The 13,133-nt window shown below is 36.4% G+C and overlaps 1 pseudogene; it reads left to right on the top strand.

The window, feature by feature from the left end:
• The first annotated feature begins 5,392 nt into the window (after positions 1 to 5,392).
• Positions 5,393 to 5,508, top strand: LOC113931696 (annotated as a pseudogene).
• The last annotated feature ends 7,625 nt before the right edge of the window (positions 5,509 to 13,133 follow it).

Genomic DNA, 13,133 nt, shown 5'->3' with positions numbered 1-13,133 from the left:
CACCAAATAATTCATAATGGACAAGCAATTCAGTCCATTACACATTGGAAGTCTCTTACTCACATAGTGACACTTGCAGGACATGTGAAGACTCTCACTGCATAAAACATTTTCAGTGTCATAAAGGGAAGAAAGTCTTCAGTGATCACTTAATTCTCAGTCAACATTAGTGATCACATCACCATGGTCACAGTACCAGATCTGATTATTTTTTAAGATTTAATTTATTTATTTAAGAGAGAGAGAATGAATGGGGGAAGGGTACAGGGACAAGCATGTTCCCCACTGAGCAGGGAGCCTGACATGGGGCTCAATCCCAGAATGCTGAGAGCATGACCTAAGCCAAAGGCAGATGCTAAACTGACTGAGCCACCTAGGTGCCCCCAGATCTGATTATTCTGCTCCTGGTCCACCCAGTCTCATGAGGGGATTTCATTGTGAAAAATATTTGGCCAGCTAGGCAGCAATGACCATAGGGAGTGAATATCAGTCTATAGATTGATGAAAGTTTCTTAATACTTCCAGAGGGTTGAGAGTTGCTAGGGTAGGTGAGAGAATTCATATATTTATCCATTATAATTTTGGTTGGTGTTTCATGGAGGTATCTGATAAGGTCTCCTCCAGCAGGGTTGGAGGGATTCTTTTAATTGGTATCATTTCCAACAGACAAAATCTCCAGGCTGAACATTGTGCTGTGAGTCTTCATTTCCCAGGAGCTCACTGAGGAAGGACTTTTTAACAATTTTAGCTCTCATTACAATGTATTCAAGCAGTACCTTGCAATATTCTTGAGACATTTCTTTTTAGAAACACACTTTGATAGAATACCTGATCTAGCCTCCTTGGTCTTTCTGCAAAAATCTTGAAGGCAATCTTGAACAGTCTATGTTGCCTGGGGTGGGGTAGAACTTGTTAAGACCAAGGGCAATGATTTAACCCATGTTGGGCCAAAAACTGAGCACAGTTTAGACAACTGTGAATCTTGATAATTCCATTAGTATTGCACCAGTCCTGACAATTGGGGGTGATAAACACGTGGAAATGTTGATATATGGGACAGGGACATTTGGGGGGTCTGGCTCAGCAGAGGGCTTGGAGACTTTAAGTATTAAACTTCCTTTCTTGGAAAAGGAGATATGGCCTTGATATTCCCAGAGGAAGTCCCTTCTTGGGAAAAGGATTAGAGTTAAGGGCACTATTTGGAACTGGTGTTGTCCAAAAGGCAGCCCAAGTGAAAGGTTACATAAAGACAAATGAAATGTCATTGGTTGATTTTAGACTCTGATCATTTAAAACAATTTAGAACTCTGGGGAAGGGACACAGAAAGCATGTGGGGTTTGAAGACAGACAGGGTGGCTCCGATATCAGTTAAGGCCCTAACCTGGTCATCCCAAATTTTTAGGTTTATCTCTCTAAAGGAGTCGGCAATAAGAAGGAAGTTCCCCTTTATACTCCCAAAGCCTCCCTACTCTGAGAGGCAAATGGGATGGAGATCACATTAGAGGAGTTTTGTCAGGGTTATATTGGAACAAGTGTTTGCATTTAGGACAAACCCTTTGTTAATTTTTTGTTTTAATTCCACTATAGTTAACATACAGTTTTATTAGTTTCATGTGTACAGTATAGTGATTCAACAATTCTATGCATTACTCAGTGCTCATAATTGTACTTTTTAACTTCCATCACCCATTTCACCCATACCACCACCCACTTCCCCACCTCCCCTCTGGTAACCATCAGTTTGTTCTTGATACTTAACAGGTTGTTTCTTGGTTTGTCTCCTTCTGTATCTTGTTTTTTACTTTCTTTATTTTGTTTTTTAAATTCCACATATGAGTGGAATCATATAGTATATGACATTCTCTTGACTTATTTTGTTTGGCATTTTACTCTCTAGAGCCAACCCTGTTATTGTAAATGACAAGATTTCATTCTTTATCCATTAGTCTATTGATGGACACTGAGCTGCTTTCACAATTTGGCTATTGTAAATAATGCTAAAATAAACATTAGTGTGCATGTATCACCATAAATTAATATTCTTTATTTTTGGTAAATAACCAATATTGCAATTATGGGATCATATGGACTTCTATTTTTAACTTTTTGAAGAACCTCCATACTGTTTTCCAGAGTGGCTGGACCAGTTTGCATTCCCAACAACACTGAAAGAGGGTTCTCTTTTCTCCACACCCCTCATCAACACTTGTTCTTTCTTGTGTTTTTGATTTAGCCATTCCGACAGGTGTGAGGTGATACCTTACTGTAGTTTTGACTTGCATTTCCCTGATGTTGAACATCTTTGCAAGTGTCTTTTGACCCTCTGTGTGTCCTTTTTGGAGAGATGTCTGTTCATGTCTTCTGCCCATCTTTTAATGGGATTATATGTGGGTTTTTGGTGTTGACTTATGTAAGTTCTTTATATATTTTGGATACTAATCTTTTATTGCATGTCATTTGCAAATGTCTCCTCTCATTCAGGAGGTTGCCTTCTAGTTTTGTTGATTGTTACCTTTGCTGTGCAGAAGCTTATCATTTTGATATAGTTCCAATAGTTTATTTTTGTTTTTATTTCCCTTCCCTAGGAGCCACATCAATAACTTGTTGTTATGACCAATATCAGAGACAATACTGACTATGCTGTCTTCTAGGATTTTTATGGTTTTTGCTTCACATTTAGGTCTTTCATCCATTTTTTAAATTTATTTTTATTTATGGTATAAGAAAGTGGACCAGTTTCACTTTTGCATGTAGCTGTCCAGTTTTCCCAACACCATTTGTTGAAGAGACTGTCATTTCCCCATCACATATTGTCTCCTTTGTTGAAGGTTAATTAACTATATAATCGTTGATTTATTTCTGGGTTCTCTATTTTTTTCCATTGATCTGTGTTTCTATATTTATACCAGTACCATACTCTTTTGATTATTACAACTTTGTAGTATAACTTGAAATCTGGACTTATGATACCTCCAGTTTTTTTTTTTTTTTCTTTTTGAAGGTTACGTTGGCTATTGGGGGTCTTATGTGGTTCCATATAAATGTTAGGATTCTTTGTTTTATTTCTGTGAAAAAATACTGTTGTTATTTTGACAGGTATTGCGTTCAATGTGTAGATTTCTTTGGGTAGTACAGACATTTTAACAATATTTGTCCTTCCAACCAATGAGCATGCAATGTCTTCCTGTTTTTTTTTTTTTTTTTGAAAAGTCTTGATTTTTTTTTTTTTTCATCTATGTTTTGTACTTTTCGGAGTACATGTCTTTTACCTCTTTGGTTAAGTTTATTACTATATTCCTATATGTTTTACTTTTTGTTGCGATTATAAATAGGATTGTTTTCTTTTTCTTTTTTTTTCAGAAAAAAGTGTGTGGTGTGTGTGTGTATGTGTGACAGAGAGAGAGAGAGAGAGAGAAGGGGCAGAGGAAGAGGGAGAGAAAGAATCTCAAGTAGACTCCGTGCTGAGAGCAGAGCCCAACACAGGGCTCGATCTCATGACCCTGAGATCATGACCTGAGCTAAAATCAAGAGTCAGACACTTAACCAACTGATCCACCCAGGCACCCTAGATTCATTTCTTAATGTCACTTTCTGCTGCCTCATTATTAGTTTATAGGAATGCCATTCATTTCTGTACATTGATTTTGTACCCTGACTTCATTGAATTTGTTTGTAGTTATAGTTCTTTTTGGTGGAGTCATAAGGGTTTTTTATACAGAGTTTCATGTCATCTGCACATAGTGCAAGATTTACTACTTCTTTACCAATTTGGATGTCTTTTATTTCCTTTTGTTACCTAATTGCTGTGGCTTGAATTTCCAGTACTATGATGAATGAAAGTGGTGAGAAGGGACATCCTTGTCTTGTTCCTGACTTTAGGAGAAACACTTTCAGTTTTTCCTCTTTGAGTATAATGTTTGTTGTGGGTTTTTCATGTAAGACCTTTATTATGTTGTGGTCCATTCCCTCTAGACCTCCTTTGCTGAAGGTTTTTTATCATAAGGGGAGGAACAACTTTGTCGTATGCTTTTTCTTCATCTATTGAAATGATCATATGCTTTTTATCCTTTCTCTTAATGTTGCAATATCAGGTTTAATGATTTGTGAATATTGAACCACACTTGAATCCTAGGAATAAATCCCACTTGATCATGGTGAAATATTTTTTTAATGTATTGTTGGTTTCAGTTTGCTATTATTTAGTTGAGGAGTTTTACTTCTATATTCTTCACTTATATTGGCCTTTACTTCTTCTTTTGTGTGTGATGTCTTTATTTGGTTTTGGTACAAGGGTGATACTGGCCTCATAAAATGAATTTGGAAGTTTTACTTTCTCTTTTATTTTGTGGAACAGTTTGAGAATAGATATTAACTCTTCTTTAAATGCTTGGTAGAAGAGGCCTGTGAAACTTCCTGGTCCTGGAGTTTTGTTAGCTGAGAAGTTTTTGTTACTAATCAGTTCATTGCTGGTAAGCAGTCTGCTCAAGTTTTCTATTTCTTCCTGATTCAGATTTGGTAGGTTATACCATTCCAGGAATTTATCCATTTGTTCTAGGTTGTCCACTTTGTTGGCATATAATTTTTCATATTATTCTCTTATAATTTTTTGTGTTTCTGTGATGCTTGTTATTTCTCCTCTTTATGATTTTGTTTATTTGAATCCTCTTTTTTATGAATCTGGCTAAAGGTCTATCAATTTTTTTAAATCTTTTCAAGGAACCACCTACCAGTTTTATTGCTCTCTTCTATTCTTTTTTGTTTGTTTCTAGATCATTTATTTCTGCTCCAATCTTTTTTATTTCCTTCCTTCTGCTTGTTTCAAGTTTTGTTTGTTGTTCTTTTTCTAGCTCCATTAGGTGTAAGGTTAGGTTATTTATTTGAGATTTTTCTTGCTTCTTGAGGTGGGCCCGTGTGGCTATGAACTTGCCTCTTACAATGACTTTTCCTTCATCCCAAGGATTTTGGACCACTGTGTTTTCATTTTCATTTGTTTTTATGCAAGTTTTTTATTTAAATTCAATTAGCCAATGTATAGTACATTTTGATCTCTTCTTTTATTTCTCGATTGACCAATTCATTGTTTAGTTGCTTGTATTTATTTTCTATGTGTTTGTACTCTTTCAAGATTTGTTCTTGTGGTTGCTTTTTGGTTTCTAAGCGTTGTGGTCAGAAAACATGCATGGTATAATTTTGATCATTTTGAACTTGGTGAGACTTGTTTTGTGGCCTAATATGTGATCTATTCTGGAGAATGTTCCATGTGCACATTAAAAGAAAGTATATTCTACTGTTTTAGGATGGAATGTTCTGAATATATCTCTTAAGTCCATCTGGTTCAGTGTGTCATCCAAAGCTGCTGTTTCCTTTTTGATTTTCTGTGTGGATGATCTCATCATTTCTCGGCCTTTTGGCTAAGATCAAGTGTAGTATCTGTGTGGATTATCTGTCCGTACAAAAAAGCAGGGCATTAAAATCCACTACTATTATTGTATTACTATTGACTATTTCCTTTGTGTTTGTTGTTAACTGTTTTGTGTATTTGAGTACTCCCATGTTGGGTGCATAAATATTTATAATTGCTATATCTTCTTGTTGGATTGTCTCCTTTATTATTATATGGTGCCCTTTTTTTCTCTTGTCACAGGCTTTGTTTTAAAGTCTATTTTGTCCATATAGGTATTACTACCCTGGCTTTCTTTTGACATCCATTTGCATGGCAAATATTTCTTTATCCCATTACTTTCTATCTGCAGGGTTCCTTACGTCTGAAATGAGTCTCTTGTATAGGCAACATATAGATGGGTCTTGTTTTTTTTTTTTTTCCCCCACTGTATCAGTGAGGAATTCTTTTAATTAGAGAATTTAGGTCATTTACATTAAAAGTAACTATTGATAGATATGTATTTATTGCCATTTTTGTACCTTTTTGTGTTTTTTTAATAGTTTTTCTCTGATCCTTTCTTCTCTTGCTCTCTTTCATGGTTTGTTGGCTTTCCTTTGTGATATACTTGAATTCCTTTCTCTTTATTCTTTGCATATCTATTACTTGTTTTTGATTTCTGGTTACCATTAGGTTTGTATATAACATTTTCTGCATATAGCAAGAAAGTTGATGGTGACTTGAATTTGAACCCATTCTTTACTCCTCTAACCCCCATATTTTAGTGATATGGTTTATATTTTACTTTGTTTTATTTTATGAATGCCTTAACTGAATTTTACACAAATACCTGTTTTGTTGCTTTTGTGTTCCTTACTTTTCATACTCTCACTTATGATCTTCCATTTCCAAGCAAATTGCCCTCTTTAATATTTTTTTAAGGGTTGGTTTAGTGGTCATGAATCCCTTTAGTTTTTGTTTGTCTGAGAAACTCTTTATCTTCCTTTTTATTCTTAATAGTATCCTTGCTGGATAGACTATTCTTCACTACAGGGTTTTTTTTTTTTTTTTCCAGCACTTTGAATATATAGTGCCACTCCCTTCTGGCCCTCAAAGATCCTGCTGAAAAGTGGCTACTAAACTTATAGGGTTTCCTGTATGTGTAACTGTCACCTTTTCTCTGGCTGATTTTAATTTTTTTTTTCTTAATCACTTCTTTTTAGCATTTTAATTACTGCATGTCTTGGTGTGGACTTCTTTGGGTTGATTTTTTGGGTAGAATCTCTGTGCCTCCTATATCTGGATATCTCCTTCCTTCCCCAGTTTAAGGAAGTTTTCAGCTATTACTTCTTCAAATAAATATTTTGCCCCCTTTTCTCTCTCTTCTGGGAACCTTATAATGCAAGTGTTATTGCACTTTATTGAGTCACTGAGTTCCCTAAGATTATTCTCATTTTGCGTATTTTTTTCCTCTTATTTGTTTACCTTGATTACTTTCCATGACTCTGTCCTCCAGGTCATTAATGCATTTATCTCTTTCCTCTAGCCTACTATTTATTCCATCAAGATTATTTTTAATTTCATTTATTGTGTTCCACATCTCTGATTAGTTCTTTTTTTTAATCTCTGTGATAACAGTCTCACTGATGTCCTGCACTCTTTTTCAACTCCAGTGAATATATTTATGATCATTACTTTTTTTTTATTTTTTTTCCAAATTCCAGTTACTTAACATACCATTTAATATTAGTTTCAGATGTACAACATAGTGATTCTATACTTCCATGAAATACCTGGTGTTCATCACAACTAGTGCATTTCTTAATCTCCATAATTTCTTTAACCCCTACTCCCCCAAATCCTTCCTGCTAACCATCAGTTTGTCTCTATAGTTAAGAGACCATTTCTTGGTTCGCCTCTCTTACTTTTTTCCCCTTTACTCATTTGTTTTGTTTCTTAAATTCCACATGTGAGTGAAATCATGGTTTATGTCTTTCTCTGACTGAGTTATTTCATTTTGCATAATACTCTTTAGCTCCATCCATGTTGTTTTAAGATTTCATTCTTTTTTTATGTCTGAGTAACATTCTATTATGTATATACCACATTTTCCTTGTCTATTCATCAGTCCATGGACACTTGGACTGTTTCCATGAATTGGCTATTATAAATAAAACTGCTATAAAAATAAGGGTGTATGTATCCTTTGGATTTGTATTTGTTTGTATTCTTTGGATAAATACATAGTAGTAGAACTGGTGGATCATAAGGTAGTTCTATTTAACTTTTTGAGGAACCTTCATACTATTTTCCAGAGAGACTGTATTATTTTGCTTTCCCACCAACAGTGAGAATGTTCCCCTATCTCCACATCCTGGCCAACTCCTGTTGTTTCTTAGGTTGTTAATTTTAACCATTCTGTCAGGTGTGAGGTGACATCTCATTGTAGTTTTGATTTGTATTTCCCTGATGATGAGTGATATTGAGCATCTTTTCATGTGTCTGTTTGTCATTTGTATGTCTTCTTTGGGAAAATATCTATTTATGACTTCTGCACATTTTTAACTGGATCATTCTTTTATGAGTTGTTGAGTTTGATAAGTTCTTTTAGATTTTGGGTACTTAACCCTTTATCAGATATATCATTTGAAAATATCTTTTCCCATTCCATAGGTTGCCTTTTAGTTTATTGATTGTTATCTTCACTGTGCAAAAACTTTTTATTTTGATGTAGTCTCAGTAGTTTATTTTTGCTTTTGTGTCCTTGCCTCTGGAGACACATCTAGAAAGAAGTTGGTACAGCCAATGTCAAGGAGAATACTGCCTGTGTTTTCCTCTAGGATTTTAATGGTTTCCTGTCTCACAGTTCCATTCTTTTGCATGTAGCTGACCAGATTTTCCAAAACAATTTGTTGAAGAGACTGTCTTTTTCCCATTGGACAGTCTTTCTTGATTTGTCAAAGATTAGTTGACCATATATTTGTGGGTCCATATCTGGGCTTTCTATTCTGTTCCATTGATCTATGGGTCTATTTTTGTGCCAGTATGATACTATCTAGATTACTACAGGTTTGTAATATAACTTGAAGTTTGAAATTCTAATGCCTCATGGTTTTCTTTTTCAAGATTGCTTTCGCTATTTGTGGTCTTTTGTGGTTTGATACAAATTTTAAGATTATTTGTTCTAGCTCTGTGAATTTAGCACCTCACTTACTTTGATGGACAGATCATCCAAACAGAAAATCAACAAGGAAACAGTGGCTTTGAATGATGTACTTGATCAGATGGGTTTAAAAGACATATTCAGAACATTCCATCCTAAAGCAGCAAATGGAATATTCTCCAGAATGGATTGCATATTAAGCCATAAAACAAGTCTCAACAAATTCAGAAAGATCAAAATCATACCATGCATGTCTTCTGACCACAATGCTATGAAACTAAAAAGCAACCACAATAACAAATGGAGGTTAAATAACATGTTACTAAATAATGAATGGGTCAATCAAAGCAAAAATTACATAGAAACAATTGAAAATGAAAACACAGAGGTCCGAAGCACCAGGGTGGCTCAGTCAGTTAAGTGTCTAACTTCAGGTCAGTTCATGATCCCAGGGTCCTGGGATTGAGCCCCACATTGGACTCCCTGCTCAGCAGAGAGCCTGCTACACCCTCTCTGTCTGCCCCCCTTGCTCATGCTCATTCTCTTTCTCTCTCAAACAAATAAATAAATAAATCTTAAAAAAAAGAAAACACAATGGTCCACAATCCTAGGGTTGCAGCAAAAAGTTTTAAGAGGGACATTTATAGCAATACAGGCCTACCTCAAGAAGTAAGACAAATATCAAATAAACAACCTAAACTTACACCTAAAGAAAATAGAAAAACAACAACAAATGAAGCCTCAAACCAGAAGAATAATAAAGATTATTGCCAAAATAAATGGCATAGAAAAAAAGAAAGAAACAACAAAAATTATAAAGAGATCAACGACAATACGACCTGTTCTTTAAAAAGATCATGAAAATTGATAAACTTCTAGCCAGACTCATCCAAAGAGAAAGGGAGAGAGAGGAACCAAACAAAATCACTAATGAAAGAGGAGAAATAACAACAAGCACCATGGAAATAAAAACAATTATAAGAGAATATTATGAAAACGTATGTGCCAACAACTTGGACAACATAGAAGAAATTTATAAATTCCCAGGAACATGTAATCTATCAAAACTAAAGCAGGAAGAAATAACAAATTTGAACAGACTGGTTACTAGCATTGAAATTGAATCAGTAATAAAAAAATAAGAAATCCTAACAAAAGTTCAGGACGAGATAGCTTCACAGGTGAATTCTACCAAACATTTATTTGTATGTATATATGTATATAATGATTGATTGATTGACTGATTTGAAAGATGAGAGAGTGGCCTTTATTGTAGACTGAAAAGGGCACAAGAGCAGACCACAAATAGGACTGAACAGCACTCTGGCTGTTCTGGTCAAGTGAGGTGGCTCACAATGGGAGTTCAGGGCAGTAGCTTCAGGTGCTGCACTTCCTGGGGGAGTACTTGTGTTGCATTGCATGAGGACTTTATTCTACGAAACTCTTAAAGAAGAGTTAATACCTGTTCTTCTCAAACTATTACAAAATATACAAGAGGAAGGAAAACTCCAAATCCATTCCATGAGTAAAGTATCATCCTGATACCACAACTACATACAGATACCACAAAATACAAGAACTACAAGCCAGGGCGCTTGGGTGGCTCAGTTGGTTAAGCGACTGCCTTCAGCTCAGGTCATGATCCTGGAGTCCCAGGATCGAGTCCTGCATCGAGCTCTCTGCTTGGCAGGGAGTCTGCTTCTCCCTCTGACCCTCCCCCCTCTCATGTACTCTCTCTCTCATTCTCACTCTCTCAAAATAAATAATAAATAAATCTTTAAAAAAAAGAACTACAAGCCAATATCTCTCATTAACAGAGATGCAAAAGTACTTTAAAAACATATTAACGAACTGAATCCAACAATACATTAAAAAAAAAATCATGGGGTGCCTGAAGGGCTCAGTCATTAAGCGTCTGCCTTCGGCTCAGGTCATGATCCCAGGGTCCTGGGATCGAGCCCTGCATTGGGCTCCTTCCTCCGTGGAAAGCCTGTTTTCCCTCTGTCACTCCCCCTGCTTCTATTCCTGCTCTCATTATCTCTCTCTCTCTGTCAAATAAATAAATACAATCTTAAAAAAAATCATGCACCATGATCAAGTGGAATTTATTCCTGGGATTCAAAAGTGGTACAATATCTGCAAAACAATGAACGTGATATAATAATAAGAAAAAGGATAAAAACCTAATGATCATTTGAGTAGATTCAGAAAAAGCATTCGACAAATTACATCCATTCATGATAAAAAGCCTTCTGCAAAGTATATCAAAAGGAAACATACCTCAACATAATAAAGGCCTTATATGAAAAAAACCCACAGCCAACATCATACTTAATGACGAAAAACTGAGAGCTTTTTCCCTAAGGTCAGGAACAAGACAAGGATTCCCACTCTCACCACTTTTATTTTACATAGCACTGGAAGTCCACCCATTGAAATTAGACAACATAAAGAAATAAAAACATCCAAATTGGCAAGGAAGAATGAAATTGTCACTGTTTGCAGTTGACATGATACTATATATGGAAAACCCAAAAACATCACCAAAAAACTACTAAAACGGATAAATAAATTCATTGAAGTTACAGGATACAAAATCAATGTACAGAAATTGTTTGCATTTTTATACACTAATAATGAAGTGGCTGAATAAAAATTGAGAAAATAATCCCATTTACTATTGCACCAAAGCTAATAACATATGTAGGAATTAACTTATCCAAAGAAGTGAAAAACCTGTACTCTGAAAATTATATAACACTCATGATTAGCTTCATTATTTTCCATTATTTTGACTTCTACATCACTGAATTGTTCCTCTGTTTCTCCAGCCTGCTTCTTTCATCAAGCCTGTTTCAAATCTCATCTATTGCCGTCTTCATCTCTGATTGATTCTTTTTTAACTCTCTTATCTCTGTGGTAAGGGTCTCACTGATGTCTTCTCTTCTTTTCTCAAACCCAGTGAATATCCTTAGGATCTTTGCTTTAAATTTTCCATCAGGCATGTTATTATATCTGTTTAGGTTAGATCTCTAACCATGACCTTATCTTATTCTTTCATTTGGGATAAATTCCTCTGTGTGCATTTTGTCTACATCTCCACCTTCTTCTGTGTGTATAAAAAAACAAACAAAACAAACAAAGAAAAAACAGTTATGTCTCCTGGTCATTAATGGCTTTATGAGGAAGAGGTCACATAGTGCCCAGGGCTTGGTTTTTCAGGAAGTGCCTTTGGTGTGTGTTGCATGTGCTCTGTTGTTGTGTTTTGGTTGGTCATCCTTTGGACCAGTTGTCTGCAACAGCTCTCCTTGTCTGCTGTGGGCAGTGTTTTGTCCCTGACATGATTGTGACAAGTTTAACCTGAGTGTACTCTGGTTTGGTTAAATGATACCTGATACCACCTCCACCAAAACTGAGGCCCTGCAGAACTCTCTGGTTGGGATATATGGCATGGGTAGGGGTTTGTGCTGGTCTGCTGGGGAAGGAGCCTGCCACACTGGGACTCAGGCAAGATTGACTGAGAAGGGCAGCCTCTCCAGAGCACAGGAGGGGTTGCTTGGTGTAAGCACAAGTTAAGCATCCAGTGTGTGTGTGCTGTTCTGCTTCCTGCTGGTGGCTCTGAGTTTAGGCTGAGGGGCAGGTGAGAGAAATGTTGCCAGATAGCAGCTTTGTTCCTGGAGGGCCATCCCCATGAATGCTGTCTCTCAGGTAGGCACTCTGAACAGAGCAACTAACCTCCACCCTGTCTGCCCCAGGCATTTTTCAGATCACTGTTTCCATGTTGTCTGCCCCTGGATTGTTTGCCTGCCTTCTCTCCAGGAGCAGCACACTGTCCTCCATTCTATATTGCATCCAAGCTTGCTGACCTTTCAAACTCCAGACTTTAGAGATATGGTGTGGGCAGTGGTTGCGCTGGTCTTCTGGGGTAGAGGCCCACCACACAGGGACTGAGGCATGCTTGACTGAAAAGGGTGGTCTCTGTAAAGTGCTAAAGTGGGGGTTTGGTGTAAGTATGTTCAGCAATCTTTGTGGGTTCTGTGGTGCTTTCCACGGATGGCTCTCATGAAAGAAATGGGAAGCCATTTCATTCTCATGGGTTGAAACAACAAATACTGTTAAAATGTCTATACTACCCAAAGCAATCTACACATTTACTGCAAACTCTATCAAAATATCAACAGCATTTTTCACAGAATTAACATAAACAGTCCTAATTTGTATACAAAACCAAAATTTGTATGGAAACACAAAAGACCTCAAATAAACAAAGCAATCTTAAAAAAAAAGAAATTGAGGTATCACAATGTCAGATGTCAAGTTATATTATAAAGTGTTAGTAATTATTATTATTATATTTTTTAAAGATTTTAATTTATTTGACAGAATATGTGCATGCAAGAGAGAGCAGGTGTGAGGGAGGGGAGAGGCAGAGGGAGAGAGATAAGCAGTCTCCCCACTGAGCAGGGAGCCTGATGGGGTACTCAATCCCAGGACCCTGAGATCATGAAATGGGCCGAAGGTAGATGCTTAAATGACTGAGCCACCCAGGCACCCACAAAGTGCTAGTAATTAAAACAGTATGGTACTGG

This window comes from Zalophus californianus, chromosome X (assembly GCF_009762305.2).
Source record: "Zalophus californianus isolate mZalCal1 chromosome X, mZalCal1.pri.v2, whole genome shotgun sequence".
Classification (NCBI taxonomy): Eukaryota; Metazoa; Chordata; class Mammalia; order Carnivora; family Otariidae; genus Zalophus; species Zalophus californianus.
Note: the sequence above shows the minus strand (reverse complement) of the source record. Positions and strands in the feature narration are given on the sequence as shown.